The 13392-nt window shown below is 28.1% G+C and overlaps 1 long non-coding RNA gene across 4 annotated transcripts; it reads left to right on the top strand.

Moving 5' to 3' along the window:
• The first annotated feature begins 1120 nt into the window (after positions 1 to 1120).
• On the top strand, positions 1121 to 4010 carry LOC111282635 (uncharacterized). Of its 4 annotated transcripts, XR_016342488.1 has the most exons (4): positions 1121 to 1281; positions 2404 to 2494; positions 2614 to 3272; positions 3357 to 4010. It is a non-coding gene; the product is annotated as an uncharacterized LOC111282635 (long non-coding RNA). The 4 variants fall into 4 exon arrangements; XR_016342486.1 differs by having other exon boundaries at positions 2404 to 3272; XR_002689254.2 differs by lacking the exon at positions 1121 to 1281 and having other exon boundaries at positions 1298 to 3272; positions 3357 to 3416; positions 3665 to 4010.
• Positions 4011 to 13392: the final 9382 nt, after the last annotated feature.

The raw sequence follows: 13392 nt of genomic DNA on the forward strand, positions 1-13392 counted from the left end.
TTCTAATTGCCCCTTCAATACCTCTTGTGCCTCTTTTACTTTTTGTAAGTGAAGAGTATGTTCTTCCTCCATGATCCTAACTTGGTATTGAGTGTTGCAGCACCTTAAATTGTTTGAAGATTGAGCTATCTTGAACTTTGATTTATCATAATTTTTAAAATTAAGATGACTTATTATCATGCGAATTTAGAAAGATATTTATTTAACAATCCTAATAATGTATGAATCCATGAATGCATAAATGCAATGAGGAGAATTTATCATATAACAATTGTTAACAAAAGATCTTTATTTTTAACCAAATGCAATATTACATTCATGAAAAGTCTAAAGTTTATTGCGGAAAGAAATCTTTAATTTATCGATATTGTCCTTGAACTTCATTAAGGAAATCTAGCAATTCTTGGCCATGTGTTCCAACTAGTGGCATCCTTGTCTTCCATTTGTTGACTTTTTCTATCATGTCCTTGGCTTTGTAAATAGCCATGGTGATTTGGTCAAACAGCATTCCAACTGATCATGTTTTCTCACATATGTCTCATTTGCTTGCTCACATTCCTCAATAACAAACCCCATTTGTGTTCCAATTTCAACAACAACCCAGTTAACATGTGGATATACTTTTGTGCCTTAGGGAATGCCTCTTCACCTTCTTGCACCTTTGCTTGCAATTGCCCATTTTATTTTAGATGTAAAGCCAATTCACAAGTGATAGATGATTGTGTTATGTTAAGGTCATAAAACAGACTCTTCCATGCATTCCTTTCTTGTCTAAATGCTTGAATCTTTTTATCTATCCTTCATTCTAGTTCCTGTCACTACTAGAAATGTCTTTATTACTGATGAAATTTTTTTGTCGATAATTATCAAAGGAATACTAACAGAATATAATTGTAAAAAAATTCGGTTGTCATCCATGGATTACCGATGAAATTTACCAATGGATTTAATTTTATCTTTAATCCATAGGTAAAAATATAATGTGAGTTACTACATAAATTACCAATGAAATTTTTCATCAATAAAAATAATTTTTGAAAAAAAAATTTTATGGTTGCCAATTATCGATGGAATTTTAATCTATAATTCGTCAAAAAATGTCATAAAATTTAAACCCCCATTCCTAGATTTGGGAATCCCCAAATTCCCCTTAAAATCTTCCCCCCCCCTCTCTCTCTCTCTCACTCTTCTCCCTCACTTCCTTTTTCCACTAGGAATCCCCCTCTCCCAATCGCCCCACTATCGTCGTCGGTCGACCGGTCATCCCCCTCTCTACTATCGGTAAAAAGTTTGTTGAAATTTTTTTTATTTATTTGTTGAGTTTATTGTTCAAATTTATGTTATAGATTTGTTGGGGTTTTTTTTCTTTTTATAGAGTTGTTGAGTTTTTGTTGGGTTCAACTTTTTGTTAAATTTTGTACATCGGTTAGTGAAATTCTGGGACATAGACTTCATTTTGGTCGTACTGTTTCTCATTTATAGACTTCATTTTGATCATATTGTTTCTCATTTATGATATTGTAGAGTTATTAGGAATTTAATTTCCTTGTAATATGCAATATTAAGATAATTTTCCTTTAGTTTCTGCAAGTCTACAAGGAAATAGTTATAAGATTCCTTGCCACTTGGAGTTGTCTCTCCTCTCCTAGAAAGTATAGATAATCTATGTCCATATTTAATGTTGTCTTTTTTAGTTCTGATCATTTGTTGCCCAATTTGATGCTTTGAGTGTTTTTTTTTTTTTTTTTTTTTGGAATGTGAACCAGTAGGGCCTGTACAAAATCCAAGATGTAATGTGTTAGGAAATTTAAATTTACACAATTTCCTTATTTTTTTTCTTACCTTCAATTTCATTAAAAATTTCAAATCTGTTCAAATTAGTTGCCAAGCCTGTTCCAATATATAATGTGTTATGAAATTTAGATTTACACAGTTACTTTTTTTTTTCTTACCTTCAATTTCATTAAATATTTCAAATCTGTTCAAATTAGTTGCCAAGCCTATCCAAGTTCGTCGAATGTACTAATTGAATTGTTGTAGTTGCTAGCAAATGTAGGTATCCCTTAACCATACTTCCCAAAAGAAAGTTGCTTAAAATGTTAGCTGGTTCTTCATTATTAGACTCTCTATTGAAAACAAGATCATGTTTTATTAAAATTAGTTCAAGTTGTGATATCTTGCCTTATAGGTTGCCTAAGACATTGGCTGGACATATAACTATACTGCTGATAGTGGAAGAGTAGTAAAAAGAAGGCATGGAAAGAAAGATGTGGAAAGCATATTATTTTATGTTTTGTTAATTATGTTTAATTGCACATTGTTTTTCAAGGAATAAGACTTGCTATTTCCCTTTTTAAGGTTTAATATTTGCCTCAGCTTTAATGGATCAAGCCAAACATACAGGTGAATTGGACCTTGTCACAATCTTATTGTGGATGAGGTTTATGGCTACAAGGCAGCTCATATGGAACAAAAACTAAAATGTGAAACCACGGTACAAATTGGATTAATTGACTTGAGATTATGAGTGGTCAGCTTTTCTATACAAAATTTTTGCTATCATGAATGATGATCATATAAGTGCAATCCTTAAGTAGCTTTCATTTGCAACAGATCAAATTGTTGTACGCATTGATCGATTACATTAAAAGTGACTTTGACATTAGCATCTCCTAGAAGTCTCTAAATGAGAATGGAATAACAAATGAGGGCCTCTTAAGTTATGATCGTGCTATCCATTATGAACCCAATTTTAGAAGAGACCAGAAGGATGGTCTTTTGCGTGGTCTTGGACTTTATAGGAGAACCTTAAAGGTTTGCAGCTTAAACCCTCATAGTTGTATTCATTATAATGCTCTTGATTTGTCATCATCACTTTTTTGCATGAACTGGACATTATAATAGACATCATTCACACATTGGTTCTACGTTCCTTACCTAATCTTTTATCTTATTATCATAGAGATTCTTGTTTTGCTTTTGAAGCACGAGTTTATGTTTCATTTGCTATCTCTTATGCTAAATTAAGTTTCTTGCGTTGTATTGATAATTTGAGATTTATGCATAAGTGGTTCATTATAGTGCAGATCTTGAGTCTGCTATTTCAAATTGCATGGGCTATAGAGCAGAGGTAATAATAGAAATAAGGTAAAATTGCCAGGACAAAGTATTATTGTCAGCATTTGACAAGAGCTTTCTCTGTGTTACAAGGTGACGGTTTCATGGTTGGGTTGCAAATAAATTCTGTAGCTAGCTTGCCATCAGGATTTCTAGTAAGTTTATCTTCAATTTTCTTTCAAATGTTTTATTTTGTTTTTAAAAAAATTGATCATATATTAGAGACACATTCGTAACAGGAATTGCTTTGGTTTGTCCTTGAACATGTTGAAGACATAAACATAGAAGCCTTGCTTAAGGTATGTGACATTTGATTAGAGAACTGTAATCACTATGCCTATTTATTTTCTCTAATGTACCATCTTTCAACCATTTTTGCTTGAAGCTTGTGAAAAGCTACGACCATGGTTGTGAAGTCTAGTGGTCGTCTAAAGGATCTATTAGTTTTAGACATTGCTCTTGATTCTACTGAATAATGCAGGACCAAAGGTAAGTCCTGTCGTCTTCACCATATCCTATGTCCAATACATCTAATATTTCTATGCAGTGCTCTTCACTGGTTGGTATCTCTATCACATGGCGTGGTGGATGATCTCAGTTCTATTTATTAAGTGCATGAATTCCTGATTAGGCTTCCTATACATCTCGTAGAAAAACATGTATTTCGTCACTCGTGTTCTAGAAAACCTTGCACTTTCGTTAGATGACGATGAGGATTTGGTCTATTGTTTGAAGGTAAAGTACTTTCTGCCATATAGAGTTATGATTGCTCTTATTTCTTAAGGGCATCAGTAGATTCTAAGTTCATAAATTTCTTGGGGCAAATTCGATTAATGATAACTTAGATCAAATGTTTTTTCATGGAGGTATTTGATTCTTTGGCTTGATGTATTATAGGGAATTTCATTATTTATGTATTTATATATTTTTATTTAATTAGACTTCATAAATAATTTTTTAAAATATTATTATATTCTTTTCTAAATACAATGGAGTATTTTGTTTATTTATTTTTTCTATATACATTTTAATATTCATATAATTACTTTAAAAACAAAATTAAAAAAATAAAATAAAATGAAAAAAATTATAAATAAAATATAATTAAATATGATTGAAAAATAAATATTATTGATGAAAATAATAATTATTACCGATAAAATTTTTTATAAATTATCAATTAACTTTGAAAAAAGAAATTAATAAAATAATATATCGATGGATTATCAACGGTTTACCGACAAAATATATATGGATTGCCAATATTTTTATCGATGGGTTACCAACCGAATTATTACCGAAGAAAAATTCTGTTAGTAATTACTAACAGATTTTACACATTATTAATGGAATAGCATTATCGACTTATCTATCATCAATGAAAGATTCGATCATTAAATTCCGTCGAGAATAGTATTACCAACAGAAAATTTTGTTAGTAAAAATTAGTTTTCTAGTAGTGCTTGTTAACCTTTTGTTTTCAAACTCCAATTCATCATTTTCACCTTGGAGCTTTCTTTTAGTAGTTTCAACTATCAATAAGGGATCAAGAGGTGGTGATTTGACTAGGCCATTTAGGGTTGTTTCTTTAGGGAGTGCAATGTCTTTTCCTCACCTAATATGCCACACAAAGTATTCAAGGGTGACATCATTTGAACACCTCTTATTGCCTTCCATTTGAAGCAACTTCCATACTTGCACAACCTTTGCTATTTTCTTGGAAGCATCAATTTCATTATGAGAACTCCATTTTGCTAAGTTCAAAAGTGACTAGGGTAAATTGTTCATACCTATACCATCTTTGCTCCATGATTAGAGAATAACTCACTATACCCTAAAAGCCTAAGAGAGGCACCCACAACTTATCTTTACAATCATATAGCACTGGTCCATAGGGGATCCAAAGGGCTTTCCATATCACATCTTAGCTAGTGAGCTTGTGCAAAAATGAGATCCATATTCCTTTGGGCTTTTTCGTAGGCCATTCTTTCTCACAAAATTCTTTTATGAAAGTATTTGTAGTAAAATATGGCTTGCGAAATTTTCCTCCATTATTTTCGATATGGCTTTTCATCTAAATTGTTAACAATTATGCACATCTAGTAAAATGCCCTTTTTCATTTTGGCAACAATGATTCATAGATATGATAGTTTCAACCAAATTGTAGGAATATGATTGATTTAGTAACCAAGCTTATCAAAGAAATCCACTACTACAACATCAATTTACCCTATGGCTTTCGAAAGTACCATCATCTTATAGAGAGCCAATCATATCTATTCCTTATTTGGTACCCACATACTTGTATATAAAATCATGAACAATGGGCCAAAGGATGATAACACCCTCACCCTTTCCTTTACCAAGGCATTAATAGTTTGAACATCTATGACCATCAACTAAGTAAGCTTTTTTCGATAACCAGTCTTTTTATTCTTTTAATATAACTTGTCAGGATTAAAGAGGTCTAAGTGGAGCAAAGTTGAGTATTCTTTAATGGTTGGCACCATATCAACTTTATTACATATAAAGTAGCCGTATAAAGGATCCCAAAATTGAACCATAGCCCCAATAAGCTAATCATCAACAAGGATTGAGAGAAGTAATACAAATTCCCCAAACCTCTTTTGGATGGCTTCTTTGGCATTAATATCCTATTATTTCCAAATGCTAACCAAGTCACTAAAATTAATCCTTTTGAGATTGAGATGAATTCTGGCTAGGAAAGTAGACACATAATCAATTGGCAAGCAATCACCTCTTTTAAGTTAAGTTTCCTCAAACTTCATTTTTAAGCCAATAGGAGACTTTGATAGGCTTTCCATAGATGTAATTAAGATTTGTTTTATTAAAATAGTTTTATGGTAATCACTCCTTATTATAAAATTGATGATGCAAATGCATAAACATACAAGGCAAAAAGGGTTAGTAAATATATACAAGGAAAAAAAATACAATTTAAAAAGCAGAACAATAATAAATGTCCCTTTATGTGACTTATTTAGGATTTTCCAACAAATGAGAAGGCAAGGCTTTAACCTAGGTTTGGATTCTTTAGGTTTATTTACATGAAAAGTTTAAAAGTTTAATAATTTAAAGGCTCCCAAATTATTTCTTACATCATCATCCATTATAAACTAGTAAGGCATCCCACTTTTTGCCCACTATTATAAGCTCAAATGGAAATGGTTTAATTTGAGTGAAAGTTTTTGCTAGTTCATACAGAGGTTATCATCTCATGAGTGTAGGTACTTACTCCCTCTTAAGAAAGGACAAAGCTCTAGTCTAGAGCTTATATATGAATGGATGTATGGTGTGTGTAAAGGGACATGACAACCTAAATAATCAAATAAATAGGTACTCATCAAAATCAAAATCTATAAAATAAATAAATAAATTAGTGCACATAAAAAATCATGGGCTACAAAATAAATAAAAGGTATAATGCACATGAAAAATCATAAATAAAACCATTAAAAAAAGGTTTAAGATAACACACAATTAATTAATGGCTTGACTCTCTAATATCCCCAATAGAGTTGCTAAACTGTCATAACGATCATGTCTAAAAACCTATTCATTAGACACAAAAAATCATTAAAATCATGGAGTTGCCACCAATTTTTTTTTATCTAGGTGTGATTGGCTATCTATGTGAATTTATCAATTTTAAAGTTGTCCTAAGTTTAAACTAAAGGTCACTAAAAAGAATAGATTCTGGTTTACATCAACAAAACTAAGTTCGGGAGTCGGTTATGTACAAAAAAGGTTTTAATACCACATTTCACCCAAAATTACCAAATTAATCCCATGCTATCTTATTTAAATATTAATCAAATATGGTTTTTTATTGGTTTCGGTATTTAAAATATTAAAAAAGGTCTTTAGGTTGTCACCAAAAAAGAATTTTTCATCACCTCAAGAGTATTCAAGATAAACTCATTGTTTTTTTTAAGAGGCTTTATTATCAGATTTATTAAATATTTTATGCAAAATCAAATCTCAATTCCTTTTATTTATTTATACAATATTGTCAAACAAAATTTTATCAAAAATATCATGTAATAATATTAAATAATCAAGCAATAATACACGTAAAATAAATCATGCAAATATATACTAAATCATATTAAAAATCATGCAAAAATCATAATAGAAATATCATGCTAACAGATAATAAAACAAGCATCATGCAAAAATCATACCAAAAATATCATAATAAATCATGCAAATATTTAATAAACCATGCAAATATTTAATAATAAATCATGCAAAACATATTAAAAATCTTCAAAGTAAACACCAAGCAAATATATATATATTATTAATGTAATTAAATTAAATTCATGCAAAAATAAATATCATTTAAATAAACTAAATTCATAAAAACAACATGCAAATAAACTACAAAAATCTTACCAAAATTTTTCTTTTTCTTTTCCTCATCACTTTAATTCAATCACTCAATTAAAATAAAAAATAGAATAAAAAGAAAATAAAATCAAAATAAAAATAAAAGAAAAGAAGAAACATGTGATTGAGTCAGGTTTTGGCAAGTTAGTGCACAGATCCCCTCAGGTCTACACACGGATCCCAGCTCTCCAAAATAACGTTGATTGGGCCTTGATATAAAAGCCAAATCCCACTTTCTATCTTCAGATTACCCTTTTCCTCTCTTTCTCTCTCTTTTTCTCTCTCTAAGATTGGTTTTCTCTCCTTTCTCTCTAAACCAACTAAACAATTCAAAAACACTAGCCAAAATTTTAGATTCTAACCATCGCAAAATCCCTTTGGCCATCATAAAATCCATAAAAAAATCCAAGTTCAAACCTAAAAAAACTCAAAAATTTAAACAAAAACTCAGAAAAACTCAAAACTTCAAAAAATTCGAACAAAATTCCCTAAGATCCTATAAATCAAAACCCAAAGTAGTTTACTAAACACTAATAATTGAATCCCTAAAATCGATTTCAAGAACACCAAGAACATTTTTAGCAAATACCCAGAACCAGATACCAAAAACCCAGGAAATTTTAACACTTTAATTGCTTTGAATTGCTTGATATTACTAATTGCTATTGCTTCTTATGTACTGCTTTTGTCCTATAATCACAAATTGGGTTCTTTTTATAGGGATTAAACCCCTTTCAATTTGAAAAAAATTCCATTCCTATCGAATTTAGGATTTCACTTGGGATCTTATTTTCTTTGTAATTTTTTCTTTTTGCATGAATTGGGGGTAAGTATTTCCATAAACAATCAATCATTGAATTTCCCACTTCCACTTGAATCCACAACTAAATCCAAAGTTTTTCTTTTTTCAAAATATCATTTTTTTTTTTTACTTTGATAGAAAATAATAATAATTATAAAATTAAAACTAAAACTAAAACAAATAATAATAATAACATAATTTTGGGCTTTTAATTTTTTGGACCTAAAATTTAATATCATCAATTGAAACACAATTAAAATTGAACAAAATGGGTATCTACGTGGCTAACAAGCACAAAAGCAAAGTGCAGTTTTGAAAGTGGTGACATCATACAAAATTGCTAAAATGAAGGATTTTATCTGGATCATCTTTCAAAAAAGCTTGGTTAGGCGAGATCTTGAATTGGTAATGACCTTTTTTTAGTTCATCTTAGCTAAAATTATTTTGGTCAAAATTTAATGCTAAACAACTTTTTACCTTATATTGGATGGAGTTTCTTCGAAATCTACTAACTAAAGAATCTTTTAATATCAACAAACATTATTTTTTTGTTAGACAAGTCTTCACTTTATAATAAGCATTTGTTCTCCCACAACCACCCCTATTCCTTGAAAGATGATTAGTTTGATTCAATATGTTTAAAGGTTAAAGCATCTCTTGAAAAAAATACCTGTATCCCAACAACCTATAATCACTTAACCCTTTTCTCATAGAAGGGTGATTTGCTACAAAACCAATAATGGCATTTTCTGTTTTTGATATCCCACACCTAACACGTTGTGGCCTACTATTCAATTAACACGTTATTACTTTCTATTAAAACAATAAAAAAGAAGGGATTTCTCATTAAGATATTCTCCAAATGAAATTGGGATATATATAATTTAAGATTTTGACTTAAAAGTCTCGAGTTCGAATAATGAGATAAATAGGATAAAAATTAAAAGATCAGAGATTTCTAATGCTAATAGGTTTTTGTTTGTGTATATATATTTGTACAATTAAAGTAGTAAAGAATGGAGTGCACTGGGAGTATCCTCTATATGGCACTTTTTTTTTTGTATTTTCTTAGTTTTAGTTTTTACTTTTTAATAGTTTTTTTATTTGGCATCTATTAAAAAAAATCAACATGACTCTTTGAGATGAAAGGAATAGCAATTTATGTTTGAAAAGAATTTTTTTGTCTTGAATATTTTTATCAATTGTGTCAACACCTTTACTAATCTATTTGATTTTTGTTTTTTTTTTTTTTTTGTGAAGCCAAGAACTTTAGTTAATGTGGTTTCAAGTCCATGAACATAATTCTTTTGAATTAAAAACTGTGCATGACTCAATGATAAGGTGTGTTTTTGAAATTTTAAATGAAATTTTCTTTTAAAAGAATTTTAAATAATCCATACAATAGTGTGATAAGGCTCATACTACATTTCGCTTCCTTTCTTATTTTTTTAAATATTTTTCTTTTTCAATTTTTTCTTTTCTTTTTTCTATCAAATCAATACCAAATACTTTTTTCTTTTTCTTTTTCATTATTTTTTTTTTCTCATTTTTTTAATTGTATCAATCAATATCTCAAAAATCAACTAACTAGCTTTTTTTTACTCATTCTTTTTTCCCATTAAGCTATTCTTTTTCTTTTTTTCCCTTTATTATTTAAAATAAAATCATATCAACAAAATAAAAAATATGTTGGAAAATCACTATTTTATTGTTAGATTGTGCATTCCTAACATTTATCAAGTTTCTTCTTTTTTTTTTTCTTTTTATGTTTTCACACTTGGCACCATCATTCATTCTTTAAGAAATAAAAAAAAAGAAAAAAAAAGGTGGCTTGGAGTATCAAGGATAGTAAAAGGCCAAAGAGTAAGAGTAGATGAAAGAGAAAGAAGAAGAAAAAGAAAAAGATGGAAGGAAAAAATGAAGTCTTAACCAGATTTTGTCTGATTGAACCTGTTTTTTTATCGTGGCAAAACTAGGTTTGACATGATAAATGATAGAGGATTTCAACTTTTTGTTTTGTATTTTGGCAATGTCGGATTTGGCATCGATCCTAAAAGTTTTTTTAACAAATGTTGATTTTTATTTTTTGTTTTGATCTAAGATTTCGCTAGACCTAACTTGTTTAAGGTTGTTTTCAATCATCAATAGGTTGCATTTGACATTCAGTGGGTGGATATGGTAATATTTTCTCTTTAAAAATATTTTTTTTAAAAAAATTTATTATCTTTAGCCTATTTCATTCCCTTTTATAAAAATTTTAAATGAATTTGTCTTATTTTTAATTTTGGTATAAACAATGACTACCCATTATTGGTTTTTCTTCAAAGTGTGTTATTGTTTACATGCAAGGATTTATTTTATTATTTCTTTCTTGTTTGAAATATCTTAAAATGCTTTAAAGATATGGTATTTTTTATTTTAAAGTTGGAACACTTTTTTAAATGAAAATGAGCTTTCTTTAAGAAATGAAATCTAAATCTTAGTTTTATGATTTTTTTAGTTTCTTTTAATTATTTAATTATTTAATAGATAATATATATTTCTTACATTTTGGCTAATTCAATTAATTGTTATTTAAATTTATTGTTACTATTAGGAAAATTGCAAGTTATTGTAGATTGAGACTGAGAATGGAATTAAGAATTACTTTTAAATTTTCAATCATTTTTTTTAAAAATATATGTTTGTTACATAATTCCGATGATTTGAGTTGCTTTTGGCATAGATTTAGTTTTAATATATATTTGCATGTGTAAATTGTGGGTTTGATGAGGGTTTCAAACTTTGAACATTGTTGGCATACTACTGAGACCGATGGTGGAAGGTTCAGGTCAAGGATTTCATCATGCATATTTTTTTTATTACTTTGCTTCATCAATTATTTTGGTAATGCTTTCTCACATCATAGGAAGTTACGCACATTAGATTATAGTCATTTGGAGCTTAAAAGTTCAAAATATGTGTCGACATTCATATATAAAGTAATATATGGTTATTTATTACTATTTTGTAACTTTTAATCAGTTTCATTTAATATTCAAAATGTAATAGGCTCACAGATTCTCTTGTATTAGATTCAATATTGCTTTGTTGAACCTATTAATAGAGACAAAAGAGTTATTTCAATTTCAAGAAAACAATTAAAAGAAAAAACGTTAAGTAAATTCGCTTACTCTTGATTTTTTTTTTTTAACTTCTTTCACTCTTTGTTGACTTATTTAATGAAAAGTAGATCAAAGTATAGTCAAATTCATATTATATTCACTTAGTTTTATTATCATAATGTATAGATCCATAAATCTATAGCTAGATTTAATAAGAAGAGTTGTCACTAATCTTTTATCTAAGTGTGATTGACTTCCTAATGAATCTATCTTTTTAAGGAGCTCTCAAGCTTGACTAAGGGTCCCTAAAAAATAATTTTTGGTCTACCAATCAGAACAAAATTTGAAAGTTCAGTTACATATGAAAAAAGTTATAGCACCCCCACATGTCCATCCTAAGAACAGTACCAATTTATTTTAAATTATCGTAAGATTTTTAGTTCTAATAGTCTTAATTTTGATATTTAAATATTGGAGATAATTTTTAAGATATTTCCATCAATCAAGTAAAATTTTTAAAAATACTTTGTCATTTTAAGAATGTTAAAAAATCTCATTTATTTTCTTTAAAAGGTTCCATCGTTGGAAAACTTAATCAATTTTATATTTTGTTAAATTTTTATTTTTATTGAAAATATATTTAACTCTTCCATTATTTAGGCCAAAATTAGAAATACTTTTTCACCTAGAAATATCTTGACAATCATCTATTTGCAATTATTGAGAATTTCATCATTGAAATTTATTTTTATAATTTTTATTTGTATTTTTAAAATTTTCACTATTTGGGTTTATTTAGAATCTAAACTCTTGTTAGTTTCTTAATTTTTGCAAAGAAAAAATATTACAATTATTTTTTAGTCTTCTCTACAGTCTTCCACCATTTGGATTGAATTAGAAAAACTTTTTACCTAGAAATCTTATGAAAATTCAACTATTTATGATTTTTCTTAAGATTACATCATTGGATAATTGTCAAATATTTTCACCCAAATTTTTAATTTATATTTTAATTTTTAATTTTTATTTGAAAAAAATACTATCATTTTTATTAAAATTTTATCTAAATTATTTCACAATTTGGGTTAAATTTAGAGAAATTCATTACCTAGAGATTTCTTAGAAAATTTACCATTTGAAATTTATAAGAATCTTTATTAAATTTATATTATTATTATTTTTTTTAAAATTAAAAATAAATAATAATTATTGTTTATTGAAATTTTATTTAAATTTTTCTCTATTTAGGTCAAATCTTAAAAAAAAAATTTCTCACCTAAAAATTTTATAAAAATTAACCATTTGTAATTTCAAAAAAATTCTATCATCAGATAGTTGTTACTTATTTTCTAAATTCTATTAAAGTTTTATTTTATATTTATTATAATTTAAAATTAACTTTCTTAACAATTTTCCTTAAAAAACTCAAACAAAATATATCACAAATAAATAAATCATAAAAATTAAATGAACAAAACTCATAAAAAATAAATAAATAAAGAAAAAAATAATACCAAAACACCATGGCTCGACTTAGTGGCTGGAGTAAAGCTCGGCTGCAAGCACAAAATTCGTTGGAAAGGCTTAGGAAATTGCTCGGCTTGGCTTAGGCATGGGTTGTTGGATTTTGGGATTGACCGTCGGAATTTAGGTAATTATGCCAAAATTTCGCACCCAATTGCCGTCAAACTTTTACTCTTACTTTTTCTTTTATTTTTCTTTCCAATTGCTCTCTGATTATTATGTCTCTCCATTTCCTAGAAAAGTTAGACACAAACTAAAACAAAAATTTCCAATACCAAAAACTATTTTGCATTTCATCTATTTTGCTCTTTTTTAATGTATTTTCCTTTCTGATATCTGTAATTTTTTTATGTATGCTGGAACCAATTTATAGATGAGAATCCAAGTCCAAATAGTGTTTTAACTAGCATTAAACTGTTTAAAGAGTCTAT

Source organism: Durio zibethinus, chromosome 5 (genome assembly GCF_047325235.1).
Source record: "Durio zibethinus cultivar Kanyao isolate XHJ-2024 chromosome 5, ASM4732523v1, whole genome shotgun sequence".
Classification (NCBI taxonomy): Eukaryota; Viridiplantae; Streptophyta; class Magnoliopsida; order Malvales; family Malvaceae; genus Durio; species Durio zibethinus.